At 49.2% G+C, this 17,663-nt stretch overlaps 1 protein-coding gene across 5 annotated transcripts in view; it reads left to right on the top strand.

Moving 5' to 3' along the window:
• LOC147701314 (putative methyltransferase DDB_G0268948) overlaps window positions 1–17,663 on the top strand; it is a 246,938-nt gene that overhangs the window by 43,150 nt on the left and 186,125 nt on the right. For 4 of the 5 annotated variants that reach the window (XM_086930034.1, XM_086930033.1, XM_086930037.1 and 1 more), the window contains one exon: window positions 11,524–11,688. The exons of the other annotated variant lie outside the window; for it this stretch is intronic. The gene's annotated coding sequence lies outside the window, so the exon portion shown is untranslated. The remainder of the gene's footprint in view (window positions 1–11,523; window positions 11,689–17,663) is intronic. 5 annotated transcript variants of the gene reach the window in all.

Genomic DNA, 17,663 nt, shown 5'->3' with positions numbered 1-17,663 from the left:
TTGGCTGTTGGCTCAGGTGTAGGGTTTTAAGAACCTGTCTATCAAACAGTACACACTGATGCAGGATTACAGGGTATAGTAATGATCTGCTTTAGAATTTGGCAGAATGTGTTACTCCATCACAAGCGTGAAGGATATCCTGACTACTGCATTGTGAGTCCATTATATCTAGGTTTTAGGTTTAAACCTATAATAACTGAAAAAAACCACGGAAAGGAAAATAGCCATCACCGGTGTAAACATAAACACACTGAAAAAACACCTTTGCAACCACAAACTAAGTGCCGTTGAAAGAAAGGAAAAGATGAGTGAAAAAGTAATTTGTACTTCCTCCTGAAGAAGCCAATATAATGTAACTTTTTTATACAAGGTAGCATCAAGAAAGACTGGGCTAACATTATTCTGCTTGTGTTTTGTTGTTTAGAGATGCCAGTAAAACATTGCCTCTTCTTCCTTCTACTTTTTTAGTTTTGTTGGTCTTTGTTCTAAAGATACAGTGTTTAGATGCATGTTTTAAAACAGTGGTGGCTGGTGACATTTGAAAGTGGTGAGGCGTAAATACTACACTGCGGCGAATAAGAACATTTTGAAAAAAGAGTGGGAAAATGGTGCATTTTCAAGCAAATTTGAGTATGGTGGCTTGGCGAACACATCTTGAATGCGGGGAAACACGCCTCAGCATGCAATATAGGCAGAGAAAAGAACTTGTGTCTGAGAACTCACTGCGTAATAAGTGTATGACAGCTCAAAAAATACCTGGTGTTTGATTTTAGATTCCTGTGGTGAATGTCTGCTCAAGAAAGCTTTGCACCAGCTTTAGTCAAGTCCGTTATAAAACAAGCATTTACAATGCAATCGGTCTCGCCATTTGGGACCTTATAAGTATTTAGCTATGCACCACTTTATATCCATGGGACCACCTGCACTCACTTTTCAGTTAAAGCCTATTGCCATGTAGCATAATGCCGGAAGCAAGCTTCATTATGGAATTTTGTAGCTTATCTTTACTATGATAAAGTGAAACTATTAGCCCTAATTTCAGTATGGCTGCAGAGACAGGACTGACTGAAAGTGTACACAGCTCTTGATTCATCACCTCTGGTTGCTGCGCCACATCCTCTCCACTTCTATGAGACAGTAAAACCATTTCAGGTTCCTCCCATCCTAGTCATCACATTGTGCAAGACACTTCCCAGTTACTTTTGTTCTCGTCAACAATTGTTTTTAAATGAAGAGTAAAAAGAATATCCCCATTTTCCTCCCTTTAGAGGAGTACTATTACACGCTTTAGAAAATGTATTTAAAGTTGCCGATTAATTTAATGTCATCAGCAGTACCGCTAGCTTTTCCTGAATATTTATTCAACAGCACTTTACATGCATTGACATATATGACAATATCTTAGAAGGGAAAAAACCAAACACTGAAATGAAGGGGATATCAAAGGGGTAGCTAAGGGGTGACTAACAGAAGCTCAGACAGAAATCAAGCTTTGGAAGTAGATATATAAAACACGTTGTTATTAAAAACAGTCAATTTGGTACCACACTCAGGTCTTCTCAGAATCTACAGGCTGAGGGCCGCAGGATGGGACCGTGTGTCTGTCTTGTCTAGGGTGACCAAGTGTCCGTAAATTTCATGGACCGTCCATAATTTGGAGCTCTCGTCCGTTGTCCGTGAGAATCCCTTTTACGGACGCCCTTTGTCCGTAATTTTGGGCATTGGCTTTGGGAACATCACTGTTCCCCTGCCAGAACCCTCAGCTTTGATGGGGCGCCTTACACTGCTCTGAGCAAGCATATAGCCCCTGCCGAGTACTTCACAGGTCTTTGAAAGACCAATTACGCGTTAACGAGGCTTTCTTGCTTTTTACGCCCCTTCATATCCACACTCCCTGCCTCTTGCTGGAAGAATTAGCCCCCCACCACGCCTCTGAAATTTGTAGAAGCCCTCCACACCCCCTCCCCCGCCGAAAATTTTGGCTATCTGAATGGATAATGCCTCCTAGGGCACATCATGCTCGAGAGATTGTACAAGACCAGTAGATGACACTACAATAGGCCTGTTTTAATATAATTGAAAATATAGGGTTAGATACAGACCCTGACCCTGACCCAGACCCAGGCTCCTCAGACTCTCCTGCCAGAATACCTTTGGGGTTGTCCTATTGGGTTGTTGATGAGGCCATAGGGTTCATAAAGGGGCGAGAAAATGTTAACGGGTCTCCTCCCTCGACTGCGGCGGGATCCGCATGTACAATAGGTGCAACATTGCCAGTATTGGAGAGTCAAGAAATTATGGCTTTATCCTCTCTTTTTGAGGCCTCCAATTGCAGAGCGGACTAAAGCTGGATTCAGCCTTTCCACTGCTCGGGACAGAGTCTTTAAGTCATCCAACTCTGGTAGTAACCTGAAGTTTAGTACCACCATGGCCTGTACCACCTTTTCCACCTTTAGCTTCTCTAATGCTTTTGGCAACTCTCCCCCTCAGACCTTTCTCCCCCACTGGGGTATGTGCTTTTGATGTCTCTAATACTGTGGCATCCTGAATCTCGCCATCATCATCAGTTGCATTCACTGAATGAGCTGCAGGGTCCAGCAGGATGCCAACCTGAGTATCCGAGCAAAGGTTGACAGAGTGAGTATGCACAGAGCCAGGAGACAACTCTAACCCACCATTGTTACTGGGTGTAGACCATTGCATTTGGCACCATGAACCAGAGATTGTATCAGCTTGATAGTTAAGATCCACATCATTGGGCATGGTTACACTATTAACACAAAGCAGTAGAGGAGGGTGTGCTTGTATTGCCGAAGTAGGCTGGATTGCAGATCGTACTGGAGAGCTGCAATCCCTTGATTCTAAGCCACCAGATTGCATTCATACTAAATGAATCAATCAATCAATCATAACACTTGTATAGCGCACTACTCACCCAAAAGGGTCTCAATGCGCTTGGGGGAAGGGGTCCGCTACTGCTCGAACAGCCAGGTCTTGAGTTGTCTCCTGAAGGCGAGATGGTCCTGGGTCAGCCGAATGTGGATGGGGAGGGAGTTCCATGTCTTGGCCGCCAGGTAGGAGAAGGATCTGCCTCCGGCGGTTGCTCTTCGGATGCGTGGTACGGCGGTGAGGGCGAGGCTAGTGGACCGTAGCTGGCGGGTGGGCGTGTAGAAGGTCAGGCGGTCTTTTTCTCCCTTTCCCCCAATATCTGGGGAAACTGCAATTCTATTGGAATCTGCTAAATCTGCTGAGGGAGGGCCACTCCTCTGCTGTCCAAGAGTTGGAGTTACTATATCTGTGGAAGGACAGGACAGGGGATCACCTTTCCCCCCCCCCCCCACCCCCCGCCCCCAGCCTTCCGGTACTGCAGCAATCGGGGCTTTAGGCAGCCCAAGCCCTGGAATTAAGTTTTCAGAACCGCAGGACCATAGCAGCCCACCGGCCCTGCCTGAGCGTAATACTCGTAGAATTGGTTTCCCAAGCTGAGAGGCGGCATCTGAACTCACTGCCCCATCAAGACCCCCATTCCTGCCACCTGTGCCAACAACCCTCTTAGCCGATGCGGGGCTTGTCACAGCTGCTCCCACTTCTCCAGTTGCAGCAGCTGATTCCTGTACAAGACCACCACCTTTGACGGCAGTGTTGCGCTGTCGAGCAAGCACACTTTGCAGCACTGCCTCCATCTGCTGATAACTGCCAGGTGAATGATTGATCCCAGGAAAAGAGTAGAGAGGCAGCCCAGCGCAGCACCGCCGTGCCGTGCCGCTGTACCTGCATAAGTAAAATTGCGAGTGGCCGCCGAGCCCAGCCACCACATCGAAGCACCAGCCAGTTCAACACACCCCCGCTGCAAGTGGAGCTTCTGGGTCACCATAGGCAGCAGTGGAGCTTGTTAAACAGAATTAGTATAAAAGAAAATGACTGGCAATGTTGCATGTTGCTTTGCCTTTTCATTTATCTTCACAGCCACATTGTTGTTGTCCAGCACTTCACCATTGTTATTTTCTTCCTCTTTGCTTCCCCTGATCACCTGACTACTAGTCTGTATTTGACTTTGATTCTTGAACAGTGGCGGCTGAACAGATAAACCCTGGCGAGGCGGGTGAAGGGGTCGATGGGGAAATGGGGCCAACACGAAGCACTTGGGGGAAAGGGGAGCGAATGGCAGGTGTGTTTGACATAAAAAAAATAGCTTACCAGGTGCTGCCGGCTTACCCATTCTCCTATGCTTCCAGTTCCGGGACAAACTGACTCCCAATCCAATCCCTGCACTACTCTCAAGCATGGGAGCAGTGTCATTGACCTGATCAGGCTGGATTAAGGATCACTCGGGCTGTTTCTTCAAACCGGCTGTGCTGCACAAAAACCTAAGCGTGCATGCTGGTTTGGCCGGCCTACGATGGGCAGCCACATTGACATGCTCACTTAAAACCGCACGTATTCCACTCCACTCCTCCTCCCATGGCTTGACCCGTCCTTCCCTGCACATGCTGGCTCAGAGCCAGAACTGAAAATTCAAATGATAGGAAAATATTGGTTTCTTTTTCAGCTGCTGGCTCTCAGCAAGTGGACGATGCTCCTCCACCACTGCCGAGTCTTGACTGTTTTGGCATTCCCTGAGCTATTCTCTCCGAACATTTCCTTTCCAGAAGTACCTTAATATGCTGTGTTATAATATTTACACAGCCTTGTCCAGTGCTGGTTTAAGTTCTTATAGAACTGCCATTATTGTTGTGTCCAGATGTGAGGGAGTGACTGCCCTAGGGGTATCAATCTGGGACCTACACTCCGGGGCATCTGAGGCTAACTAGGCCTGACACGTGGCCCTAGAAATAACTGAGTCGGACACTGGGAATAACTTGGTGGCTCGGTCTGCGCGCATCTGAATGCGTGCGTGCGTGCGAGACCTCTTTTTATTATAGGGAGTCACATGACTTCAATGCCGCACGCTCCTGGCGTCAGGGGCGTGCCTCCAGGAACATAACATTCCCCCTAAAACAAGGAAAAACAAACATAGCAAAACCCAAACTCAAACGTCCTCAAACCGTTTCATAGAATAGTCATTTATGGATGCCTTCAGCGTCCACGCATTGCTGTAACCTCATAAACACTGCTTTTTTTATAAACATTTGTTAGGAACAGTCTTACGTGAAGTAATTGCGTAGCCGGCAGGAGGGGGTGGGATTATTTCTCAGCCGGTGTTGCGACCCTCTTTGACTCAGCATTTCCGCTCCGGCTCCTGAAGCTGTGCCTGGCGCCTCTCTGTCGGCCCCCTCCGGATCTGGCACCTCCTCGAGGGCCTCAGCGTCTCCTCCCACCTCTTCACTTGCCGCTCTCAGATTGCCACTCGGAATGACCTCGTGACTGGGTGTTGATTCCGCACATGGTGTATTAGTTGCAGTTTCAGTTCTGTCAACACTCCGCAGAGGGCCGGATTCGGCGGTTGTTGAATGAAAATGTTTGAAATGAGATACGTTGCGAGTTACTGTCTCTCGTCCTTGGACCACAGTGAGACGGGTGCCTTTCACTCCAATCACTCGCCACGGCCCCTTCTCATAGTTGAGCCTAAACTTGCCACTGGTTTTTCTGTTGCGAAGAAGCACCACATCTCCTTGGTTGAACCGGGGTACTGCCGCCCTTCTTTTCTGGCTGATCTTGGCGAACGTGGCCTTTCTTTTCTTTGCAATGACCTCTTCATTCGCCACCTGAGGTGACCATTGTGGATGATGAGGAATGGAATCAGTCACCACTTGTCCCATGAGGAGATGGGCCGGGGTTACCCCCGTGGTGGAGTGCGGGGTCTGGCGGTAACTTCGGAGAAATGTGAAAATGGCCATCTCCACTTATTGTCCTTTATCATGGGCAATACGGATGACTTTGTTCAAGGTTCTCATAAACCTCTCAGCCTCTCCATTGGCTTGGGGCCACCTGGGTGTTATGCGTCGGTGACGTGTTCCGAGAGAGGACAGATAGTTAGCCAGGTCCTGCCCTTGGAATGGGGGTCCATTGTCCGTTCGGAGCTCCTTCATGGCTCCATGAGTGGCAACAATTTTCTCCATCTTTGGTATTACACAGTCTGCACTTGTGCTTGCCACGATCTCTACTTCCGGGTATTTCGAGTGGTCATCTATCATTACCAACGTGCGCCTTCCATCCGGCAGACTGCCAAAGTCCATGCTGACCCGCTCCCACGGTCTTTGGGGTCGGGGCTTCACTATGATGGGAGCCTCCCGAGGAGCATCCCCCGTGACTTGGCAGGCAGCGCACGACCTCACCATGTTCTCCACCATGTCGTCCATGAGAGGGAACCATACTTTTGTTCGCAGCCGGGCTTTGGTCTTGACCATCCCCTGGTGGCCCACATGTGCTAGTTGTATCACCTGACCCGTGAGGGCTGTGGGTATTACCAGGCGATGCCCTCGCAGCAGACATCCCGCATTGTCCTCATTAAGTTCTTCCCTGACATGGTACAGGCTCTCCATGATCCTTTGAGCCTCTGGGGTGAGCGCCTTCCAACTCTCTTTGGCTTTGTGCCAATTCGCCGTTCGTAGGGTTTCCTTGGCCCTCTGTATACAGGCATCTTGTGCTGTGGCGTTCACAACGTCCTCCAGGGAAAGGGGACGCGGGCATGACCGCGCTTCGCTCCAGGTTGATACTCGATGTTGCAGTTATATTCCTGCAGTTGCAGTAGCCACTTCTCAATTCGCGGGGGCGGCTTTGATGAAGTCCCTGAGAATAGAGCCACAAGCGGTTTATGGTCAGTTACCACTGTGAACGGCTTGCCGTAGACATATAGGTGAAAGTGTCGGCACCCCCAATGTATTGCAATTGCTTCCTTCTCGATTTGTGAGTATCTCTGTTCGGTGTCAGTGTGAGATCTACTGGCAAAGGCGACGGGGGTCCAGTCTATTTCATCCCTCGACCTTTGCATTAACATGGCACCCAACCCCGCCGGTCCGGCGTCCACTGCTATGAGAGTGGCATTTCGGGGGTCAAAGAACGCCAGCGTGGTGTTGCTGGAGAGGGAGGCCTTGATGTCCTGGAAGGCTTTCTCCTGCTCTGGTCCCCAGGCCCACGGGATGGAGTCTTTTGTGAGATCCCGCAGTGGAAGGGTCAGGTTGGCCAGATCTTTGATGAAGCGGCCGCAATAGTTCACCATGCCAAGAAAGCTCCTGACTTCTGTGACTGTCGTCGGTGGTGGTGCATCCTTGATGTCCTTTACTTTGTCGGGATCTGGGTGAACACCATCGGCCGAGAAGACATATCCGAAAAACCCTATTTTGGTTCGCAAGAATTTGCACTTTTCCCGATGAAGTGTGAGCCCCGCATTTCGGAGCCTGCGAAATACTTGCGACAATCGGTGATTGTGTTCTGGAATAGTGCAAGCATGTACCATTATGTCATCACTGACATTTATTACCCCAGGTATGTCAGCAATCAGTTCCTGAATAACATTTTGAAACACCTCTGCCGCACTGGAGACCCCAAAACTGAGCCTGGTGTACCTGCGAAGCCCAATGTGTGTAGAGAAGGTGGTGATGTTTCTTGATTCTTTGTCTAGCACCAGCTGATGGTATCCCGCTCGTAGATCTAGCTTTGAGAACCAGCAGGCCCCAGCCATTTCCCCAATGAGATCATCAATCGTGGGAGTGATGTGGCGCTCCCGCTTGATGGCGGCATTGGGAAGGCGCATATCCACGCAGATCCAGACCGCCCCCGGCTGCTTCGGTTTCCGTGTGACTACAATGGGCGAGACCCAGGGGGTGGGGCCTGAGACCTTCTCGATGATTCCAGCCGCTTCCAGTTTGTGTAGCTCTTCTTCCACTAACGGCCGAAGATGGAATGCAATGCGACGGTGCCGCAGGGCTACTGGCTGTACCGTGGGGTCTACGTGTAGATGTATCTCCCGACCTTTGAAACATCCAATGCCCTTAAACAGGTCCGGAAAGTCCATAAGTAGTTGTTGCACCGATTCTTCGTGGACTCCAAAGGCAAATGGAACCACTCCCAGGTCTTCGGCTGTTCTGCAGCTCAGTAGCATGCCTTGTCCTTCTTCCGACACAAAGATATTTGATCTGCTGATTTTGTCCCCATGGCGGACTGCCGCTCGAAACTTTCCCCGGATTTTGAGGGGGATGTCTTGTCCATAGGCAAAAACGGTGATGGGAGTGATGCTGAGGATCGGAGGTGTGGCCATGTTTTTATAGAGTGAAGCACTCATGAGATTTATGGACGCTCCCGTGTCCACTACCGCCATGATGTCCTGGTCCGCTACCTAGATGGAGCACTGAGGAAGGGTCCTGGTGCGACGAGTGGCGGTGCCGATCATGTGCACTTTGTGCACGGACCGCTCCTCCTCTTCGTCATCATCCATGTCACTATGGCTTGGATCTCCTTCTACGACGGTCTGTACAGCTTGGCGGGGTTTGCGGAACCTCTTCGATCGGCACACTTTCTCAAAGTGGTTCATTTTGCCGCATTCTGAACATCGTTTGCCCCGTGCTGAACATTCCGGTGCCGGGTGGCGCGGACCTCCACAATACCCACATGAGTGTCCGGATGCCCCTTCCTGGGTGGGTGCTGTTCTTTTGTGCCACTTGGAGGGTGTCTGGACTTGTAGCTTGTTAACCGGTTCCACCTTCATCGTAGCTTGCAGTGCGGCCTCCATGTGTGCCGCCCTGGCTTTGGAAAGCTCCTTCGTGCGGCCGAGAGTGAGGATGTCGGCCAGTGGTTTCCCCGATTCCTCTAGTATCCTCTCTCTCAGTTTGGCAGAGGCGCAACCCTGTATGATTTGTCCCCTGATTTCCTCCGTTATATCTTGGAATCCACACGTCAGTGCCAGCTTCTTGAGTCTGGTGTGGTATGCATCCAGTGATTCCTTTGGCAGTTGCCGTGCTTGTCGGAATACAAAACGTTCGTAATCCTGGTTCGCCATGAGCTCAAAGTGTGCATTGAGGGCATTAATCAGGGTATGGTGAGTCTTGGGGGTTGCTTCTGTGAGGGTCCGAGCAATGGAGTGAAAGTCTTTGCCGCCGAGGTGGAGCACCATGGCCCGCTTTTGCTCCTTGTGGACTTTCGTGGCTTTGAAGAAGACTAGGAGCCTGTCCACCCATTCCTTCCATTTTGGGGCGAGAGTTGAGGGCGCACCCTCCACCACAAACGGTTCAATGGGCGGAATGGTAGCCATCGCCCAGGACGTGCTTGATCAGGCCTGAGACCGCCCGGGGCCGCACCAGAGCTGGTGCGCGGATGAGTGAGCCGAGGACTTTCTCCGTGCGCGGGGGTGTTGGCACCCGTAAGCAGGTCAGGCCTTGGCCGTGTAGGGCACCTCAGCGAGTCTAGGAGAGCGCGTGCGACCGGCGCTCTTGCCACGGACGAGATGGGCCCGCCGTGGGACGGGCAGATGCCGCGTCCACTCGAGCTGCCAGATGACACTGGGCGCCTCCCCGATCGCCGGGCTAGGCGGGACGAAGCGCGCTTCACGCACGTGCCACGGGGCCCGGTGCGGCGCCGGACAGGGATACCCTGCGGGAGAGGTTCGGCACACGGCCACTCGTGCCACGATGCACTGCAGGCCGACGCTGGGCAGTACGGCTCACCTGCGATTCTCCAGGGGTGGACATCTTCTCTCCAGGCGCACTGTGCGGGGGCGTGTGAGAAAGCAAGGCACGAGCACCACGAGCCACAGGCAAGGCTCGCAGCCGCCTCACAGGAAAGAGGGCACTCACACACCCCGAGCGAGGAGTCGGCAACCACCCTCGTCGCCAATTGTTGTGTCCAGATGTGAGGGAGTGACTGCCCTAAGGGTATCAATCTGGGACCTACACTCCGGGGCATCTGAGGCTAACTAGGCCTGACACGTGGCCCTAGAAATAACTGAGTCGGACACTGGGAATAACTTGGTGGCTCGGTCTGCGCGCATCTGAATGCGTGCGTGCGTGCGAGACCTCTTTTTATTATAGGAAGTCACATGACTTCAATGCGGCACGCTCCTGGCGTCAGGGGCAAGCCTCCAGGAACATAACAATTATGAACTCAATTTGGACGAGCGTTTGTTCTTGCATAATTGGTGCAAACGTGTTGTTGCTAATCACTGGAGACAGAGGCACATTTTAGCCAGGACATCGAGATAATGATTGAGCAATGGGTCCGATGCTCGAATGAGTCAAGTTTTTTGCACCACTCTATTAAGAATTACGCTATTACGTGCTGCAATGTGATTTTTTCGATAACACCAAGCTATTCTGTCAGCAATTTTAGTAGAGGTCCTCAGCGGTCATAAATTGATTTTTTAATCTAAAAGAAGGCCTGCTACCGGCACCTACTGGACTTGTGGGTTATGAACTAATCTACGTATTGTACATGTTGGAAGTGTTATGCATGATTATGTCAGTTAGGTGAACATAGCTGCTGAGTGTGTATGATTAAGGAATATTACAAAGACACTAGTAGCCTTGCGAAAAATCTTCTGTCTTTTTACATCACTTAAATGAAGCTAATGCTGTCCCATTCTTCCAGAGTGTTAGGGCCATTATCTATCATTTTGCAATGCATTATCTGCTTGCTTTCCTTCTTATTCAGGTTCGATTGCAAATCATATCCTTGAAGGTTTTTATTTCAGTGCATTCAATAACTTGTAAAGCCACAATTGTCCCCTACTCATTTAAGGATTTAGGCCACACCTTAATCATTTGTCCCATTGGACTTTGAAATTGGCATTCCAGCAAGTATTCCTCAATCATCACTGTACCCTCTCAAATCTAGCCTAAATGCTACAACCAGGCTTTTTCATCTCTTGCATATGTTTGAAGATAGACTGCCTGACATTTCTACCTCATCCAGTGGTTGTCAGTCACTGAATGATGCAGAAGAAGACCAGTGTGCAATAGCCAAAGCATTCAGTTCTATTTGCCTCTCAAGCCTGGCAGCACCTGGAGGCTAGGGTGTCTGCCTCACTTCTTGTCATCAGTGGCACTGTTCCCTGGCCTCAAATGTTAACCTACAAATCACTATGTAACCTACAAAGGATTCATACTGCATGTTAGTTTAATTAGTTTCTTGTCAGGAAACAAGGAAAACACCCAGATACATTAAGATGTCAAATGAAGGACCAGGATTAAAACGAGTGCTCGTGTTGACAACGGAGTGAGGTGTTCACATTGCAGACAGGAGTCTTCAAGATGAAGACGTTCAGTGCAGGAAGCTGGCAATTTTCCAGCTGCAACGCCCAAGCAGGGAAGGCTCTCCCCTCATCCTCAGGGTGATGGGAGATCATTTGTCCTTTCGAAAAATGTGAACATTATCCTCTCCCAATCCTAGCCCCTGTCTGATTTGCTACTGTGACCTGTCCTGACCTGACCTGACCTGACCGGATTTGTGTGTTCGGTTTCGTAATGCCAAGTTCATAAAATAATGTTAGATTCTCATATCCTGTTGCATAACTCTCTAAACAAGCGCTATTCTCTTTAACTACGTATGCCTTCATAGGTGTCATGCAAACCACATCTACTGCTTTTATTACAGACTCTGTCTGCACCGTCCCAGACGCAGTGCCCTCCTTCGGACAGAGTCTGGCGCTTTGCACAAGGGGAGCTCTCCAAGCACTAAGGAGCTGCCTTCATCATCATCACGCTTTCCACCCACCACTGCAGCGGCTGCTGGCCAAGAGGAAGACAAACCCACTGCACCGTGAGTTGTACTTTTCTCATGTGTTTCCTGCTCTACAAGTATGAACGGTGCAGCTGTATTCAGACTGTAGGGCAATGGGATGTAATCTGGGATGCGTTTTATCTGTGTTATAATTTTTCATTGACATTTTGAGAAGATTGCATCATGAGTACAATAACGTTAATAATAACTTACAATTTGAATGATATGAATGAATATACGGAATATATGGAAAACAAAACGAAAAAATAATGAATATAGGATAAATACTATGCACCAGTATATAACACTTACAACTATAAAGATAAATAGTAAGGTATACAGTTGAGGAAATATGGTGTGAGGGACGTTAAATATTTAAATATTGCAAGCAACATATATAAGGAATATAAAAGTCTTAAAGAATGAATCATATGTTAACTCAATAGATATATAATTTGAGTATATAAATAAAAAGTTCTATATAACTACAAATATAGAAAATAGTAACATGACATATCTCCTCGCAGTGAGTTGTACTTTTCTCATTTGTTTCCTGCTGTACAAGTATGAATGGTGCAGCTTTATTTAAACTGTAGCGCATTGGGATATCGTTTGGGATGTGTTTTGACAAAGAATTTACATGGGAACTTATGGGGACTTATGAAATTTGGTGCTGTGAACTTTAGAAAGACAGAGGATATAGTCAAGGAGATTAATTATTACAATACCATCATTACACCTCTCACTACAGAGTGGTGAGGGTCATTCTAGAGGTTTTAATTATATTAAAAACTGAGATCCGGCTGTTCCATGGTTCACTGAGCTGCTTGAAGAGTAGATGATATTCAGATTTGTTCTAAAAAGCTCGAGAGCAACAGATCAAGGCATACATTTAGCTGCTTTAAAAAGTGATTGTGTGGAGTCATCCGAGAACGCCAGTGTGCCAGGATAGCCCGTGGTTGCCAGGATAGCCCGTGGTTAAGACGTTAATGTTTCCACTCCGGCTAGCAGCCTGGCCGAGGTTTCTGACAAATCTGAAGATAATTATGTTAAGGGCTGAAGACCGGCTTTGCCTCACAGCACACAATTACATTCATTACAGAAGTTTCTGTTCAAATGTATTTAACAATTTCATGAAGCGACAGGTCAGGATAGGGTCATTAGGCTCATAAGCAGGATCTAACAGTCCACCTACATGTGTGGATCCCTTTGCCTTGTAATGAAGGTTTGAGGAGGTCCCTCCTCTCCTCCGCCATTTTGGTGCAGATGCAGATTTTGTGCAGAAGGTTCTCTTTATGTGAGCCGCATAGGTGATGTAAAGTCCTGGGCCAGTGCCTACAAATTACTGGCAATAAAGACAAGGAGGCAGTGTTACTTTAGTGGCCCTTTTACAACTGAGACCTTGCCTGGAGCTCCGGGCTATTTATTAACCCTGATTAGGATGGGTCGGCGTACGTTGGGTCAATCTACAATGTAGACCGTCCAGAGGGGGTCCCAACCAGGTCACCCCTCGCACAGTGGGAGACATAGCACCTCCCAAAATTAGCAACACTACATTCCTCCTTTACCAGGAGAAAATTGAACAACTTAACTTTCAACAAAATAAATGAAAAACAGTGGGAAAACATTCAGTACACAAAAACAGTCCATGACAGCGGGATAATTATGGAACATTCTTACTTCTGGGGCCGTGGTTTCTTCCGTTCGCTACCTGCTCTCCAGTCGCCGACAATCAGCAGGATATAAAGGCCTTGTATTTCTGGGATGGCTTTGGGTGTGACCACAGTTTATGCCAACCTTGGCTGCTGTGCCCGGAGGGTGTCTGTGACAATGCGGCCAGGTTACCACTGTCTCTGGACCTCGGGCTGCCTCGCTGAATGTCAGGGTCTTTGGGTTCCGGGTCTTGGGTTCCACCAAGGGATGGTGTAGCATGCAGGTCTTCTGTTGTCAAGGGTGCCGGACTTCTGAGATCACCGCCAATGCATGGAGTTCTATTTGGGACAGTATTATTTGACAAGTTAGCCACCGGAAATTCTTCAACATCATCCTCTGAGACTTTCTTGAAAAGGATATGTTGCCAGTCACGCTCTCATATCCCCTCTGAGTAGTTACCATAGCGCATTTATTTTTAGATTACAGTCAAGGGATGTAGTTCAAAAGGTAACCAGAACTTCCCTCCGAGGTGGCGGTCTTTTACCAGCACTCGATCGCCTATAATTGGGCTCCCCTTAACCGAGGCCTGTGAGGCCTCAGTGTTGTTTTTCATCTGCTTTGAGTCTGACTGGTTCGGGGGATTGGTGTTTTGGCCCACGCTGGATGATGTGGGATGGTGTCTGTCACAGTCCGACCAAAACACAACCTGCTCGGGGAGATACTGGTGGTGCAGTGAGGAGTGAGTCGATACTCTCGGAGGAATATGTGCAAAGCTTGTTCTATATTGTGACTGTCGGCCAAGGCAATTTGGATTGTTTGTTTAAAGTCCTCATCAGGTGTTCCACTTCACCTTTGGCCTGAGGCCATCATGGAGTTATCCTGCGGTGTTTGACTTTTTGTGATGCCAGGTACTCTATTAGTTAAATGCTGGTGAATGTTGGGCCATTGTCGTGCGGAGCTCGCCAAAGAGTCCATGTGTCGCCATGAGTTATTCAAGTTTGGGGATTACTTCAGCTGCAGACGCTGAGGAGACAATTCCAACTTCAGGATATGGCAAGAAGTCATCTACCACCACCAGCATGTACTCCAGGTAGACTGCCGAAGTCAGCACTCACTCTTTCCCACAGTGCACTAGGAGCTGCTTCTGTGATGACTGGTGCAAGTTTGCTGTGTAGGCCTGTTGCAAGACAAACCTGGCAGCATTGTACTATCGTTTCTATCCGTTTGTCCAGGCCGGGATACCAGACCTTACTCTTGAGGCGGTTCTTCCATTTGACTATCCCTTGCCGGGCTCCATACACAAGGAGGGTGGCTTGCTGGGTCAAACTCACTGGTAGGACGAGGTGTGGGCCTCTAGGGAGACAGCCTTCAGCTCACATAGACAGTTTGTGGCGGACATAGTATTTTCAGGCCTTCAGGATGGGTTGGGCCGTCACTGTGCGGAGTGGCATTGGGCTTTGCAGAGGCTTCCAATCACCAGAGGTGACTGCTTGGATGGTGATCAGGAGGCAGTCGTCATTTTTAGTAGCTTCGATTACCTCCTTCGGAGATATCCGAAGAGGCCTAGACCTTTCTAAAACCATCCTAACGTGGTCCTCTGTAGCTGCCGGTACTGCAGCTTCCGGGAGGGTGACTGGCCTGGCGTGCCTTGACAAGAAGTCTGCCGGATTATTCTCCACTGTGAATTGGAACTCCTGCAGCTGCAGAACCCATTTTTCAATATCCGGGGGAATGCTTGATGAGGAGCCCTGAAACAGCGGGATCAGCGGCTTGTGGTCAGTAACGTCTGTAAAGGGGTGGCCATACAGGTAGATGTAGAAGTGGTGACACCCCCATAGGATCGCAATTGCCTCCTTCTCGATTTGTGAGTGGCTTTGCTCTGTGGGCGTGAGTGTCCTGCTGGCATAGGCAACTGGGTCCCATTGCCTGCATTCTTGTCATTGTGCTAGGATTGCACCTAGGCCAGTGGGGCTGGCATCAACCACCAGTTAGGACACTTTACTGGGATCAAAGTACACTAGTGTAGTGTCAGCCGATAGTGCAGCTTTTGTGCACTGAAGCACCCCTTCCTGCTTGAGACTTGACGTCCATTGGCTGGGGGCTTTGGTTAGGGCTCTGAGTGGGCTGGTCATGATGGACAGGTTCTTGATGAAGCGCCCGCAGTATGTGACCATACCTATGAAACTGTGAACTCCCGACACTGACGTTGGTGCAGGTTCTTCTTGGACATCCTTCACCTTGTGGGTATCTGGCCCGATGCCTTTGTCGGTGAACCTATAGCTGAAGAAACTGATGTCTCATCTCAGGAACTCACATTTTTCATGGTGCAATTTCAGCCCACTGTCTCTGAGGTGGGAGAACACTGATTGAAGACAATGGGAGTATGAATCACGATGTCGTCCATCATGTTGAGCACTCCTTTCAGCCCATGGAGGACGTTCTTGACGATGCTTTGGAACACCTCGGCTGAACTCTAGATCCCAATGTTAAGTTGGGTGTAATGACAGAGCCCTGCGTGAGTGGAGAAGGTGGTTATTGGGGAGAGTCTGGGTGCAGAGGAATTTGGTGGAGTCCTGAGCGAAGATCTATTTTTGAGAACGACTTGGACCCTGCAAGTTCGCCGATAATGTCGTCCACAGTGGCATAAGGTGGCGTTCACGCTTGATGGCCAGGTTTGGGACTTTCATGTCTACAAAGATGCAGACTGTGTCAGGCTGTTTCGTTTTTTTGCGCTACAACAATGGGGGATACTCACGGTGTAGGGCCTCGCACCTGCTCAATTATGCCGGCACTCTCCAAGAGACAGAGATTCCCTTCCACTTTTGGTCAGAGGTGGAAGGCAATACTTCTGTGCCTGAGGGCCATGGGGGCCACAGACTTGTCTATATGTAGCTGGAGAGCCGGGCCTTTTAGGCATCGATTCCCGTCAAATAGGGGCATGAAATCCTGTAGCAGGTGCTCCAGGTTGCGTTCATGTATATTGAAAGCGAATTGGATTAGGTTGAGATCTTGTGCTGAGCAACAGCTGAGCAGGAATCCGATCCTTGTTATGTAACCTGAATCCGAGCTTCGTAGGTGAGAAACCTGCAGATCTTTTTTATTTTCCTGATTTGAAAGAAACAGGTAGAGATTAGTGACTCTATCTGAGGCTTCATCATGAGGTCCTAGCTGATGGTGACCCCCAGGCTCTTGGCCAAATTCGATGGCATGGGAGGTTGGCCTAATTCCCTGGGCCAGAAGTGAAGGGTCTCCGGGATTCTTAATGATGCCACCAGTAAGAACTAACTCTGTCTTGTCCATATCGAGCTTAAGATGATTGCTGTTCATCCACTGACTAATGAACAGCATGGTGGACTGGAAAGTGTAGATCGACCCTGGGGAGTTACTGATAGGGAAGATGAGTTGAAAATCGTCTGCGTAGATCCTTCTTGCGACACGTAGACCTTAGCTCATTGGTTTGTGGCGTCATGAGAGAGATCTGCCTGGAAGACACTACACAGCCGGAGCGGAGAGTGGGTGCCGAATGCATATACCTGCACATTGGTGTTGTGGAGTGCCGGTGTGTTGGATAGGCTCAAATAGATGCTGGCCGCTATGAGGTTGATGGTGGCTCCAGTGTTGATAAGGGCAGCCATGGAGTGGTCTTCCTCGCCAATCTTTCAAATGGGTGCGGCCTGCTGAGTGGCTGTTAGTGTGTTCAGCATCCTTACTAAATGGACAGCGGCTGCGTCATCATCATCAAAGTCACTATTAGAAGAGCTGTCAGGGTAGTTTTAGGGCTTGTTCCTGCCTTTGTGGGCCCTTTGATCTTCTTCTTTGCGACAAGCGGCACACTTTGGAAAAGTGGTTAATTTTCCTGCACACACTGCAGGTCTTGCCGTTGGCAGGGCAGGCTCCTTCGCTGGGGTACAGGCCTCCTCACCACCCACAAGGGTGATTCCATGGACTTTGCTTGGAGGAGTACTTGGTAGATTTGGTGACCTTGGTTTGGCCTCCAGGGTGTGGGTGCAAATGGCGCAGACTGGTTCTTCTTTGATCGGCGTGGCAGGCTTGGGATCCATGTGGGCCGCCCTGGCCTTAGACAGCTCATTGGACCGTCCCAGCTTCAGAATGTCCCTCATAGCCATGTTGTTTTCCTGCAGGACGTGTTCACGCAGTTTGGGCGATGAACAACCCTAGATGAACTGGGCCCGGATTTCATCATCTTCATCTGGGAGGGTGCAGGTGCCCTCTAGCTCTTTCTGTCACCCATAGAGGACATCCACCGACTCATCCGGCTGCTGATACGCCTGGCAGAGAAGGAAACGTTCATAGTCGGGCTTGGCAACGGTCTCGAAATGAGCTGTATTGGCATAGCGCAT

This window comes from Lissotriton vulgaris, chromosome 7 (genome assembly GCF_964263255.1).
Source record: "Lissotriton vulgaris chromosome 7, aLisVul1.2, whole genome shotgun sequence".
Taxonomy (NCBI): domain Eukaryota; kingdom Metazoa; phylum Chordata; class Amphibia; order Caudata; family Salamandridae; genus Lissotriton; species Lissotriton vulgaris.
The sequence above is the reverse complement of the archived record's forward strand: the minus strand, read 5'-3'. Positions and strand labels throughout refer to the sequence as shown.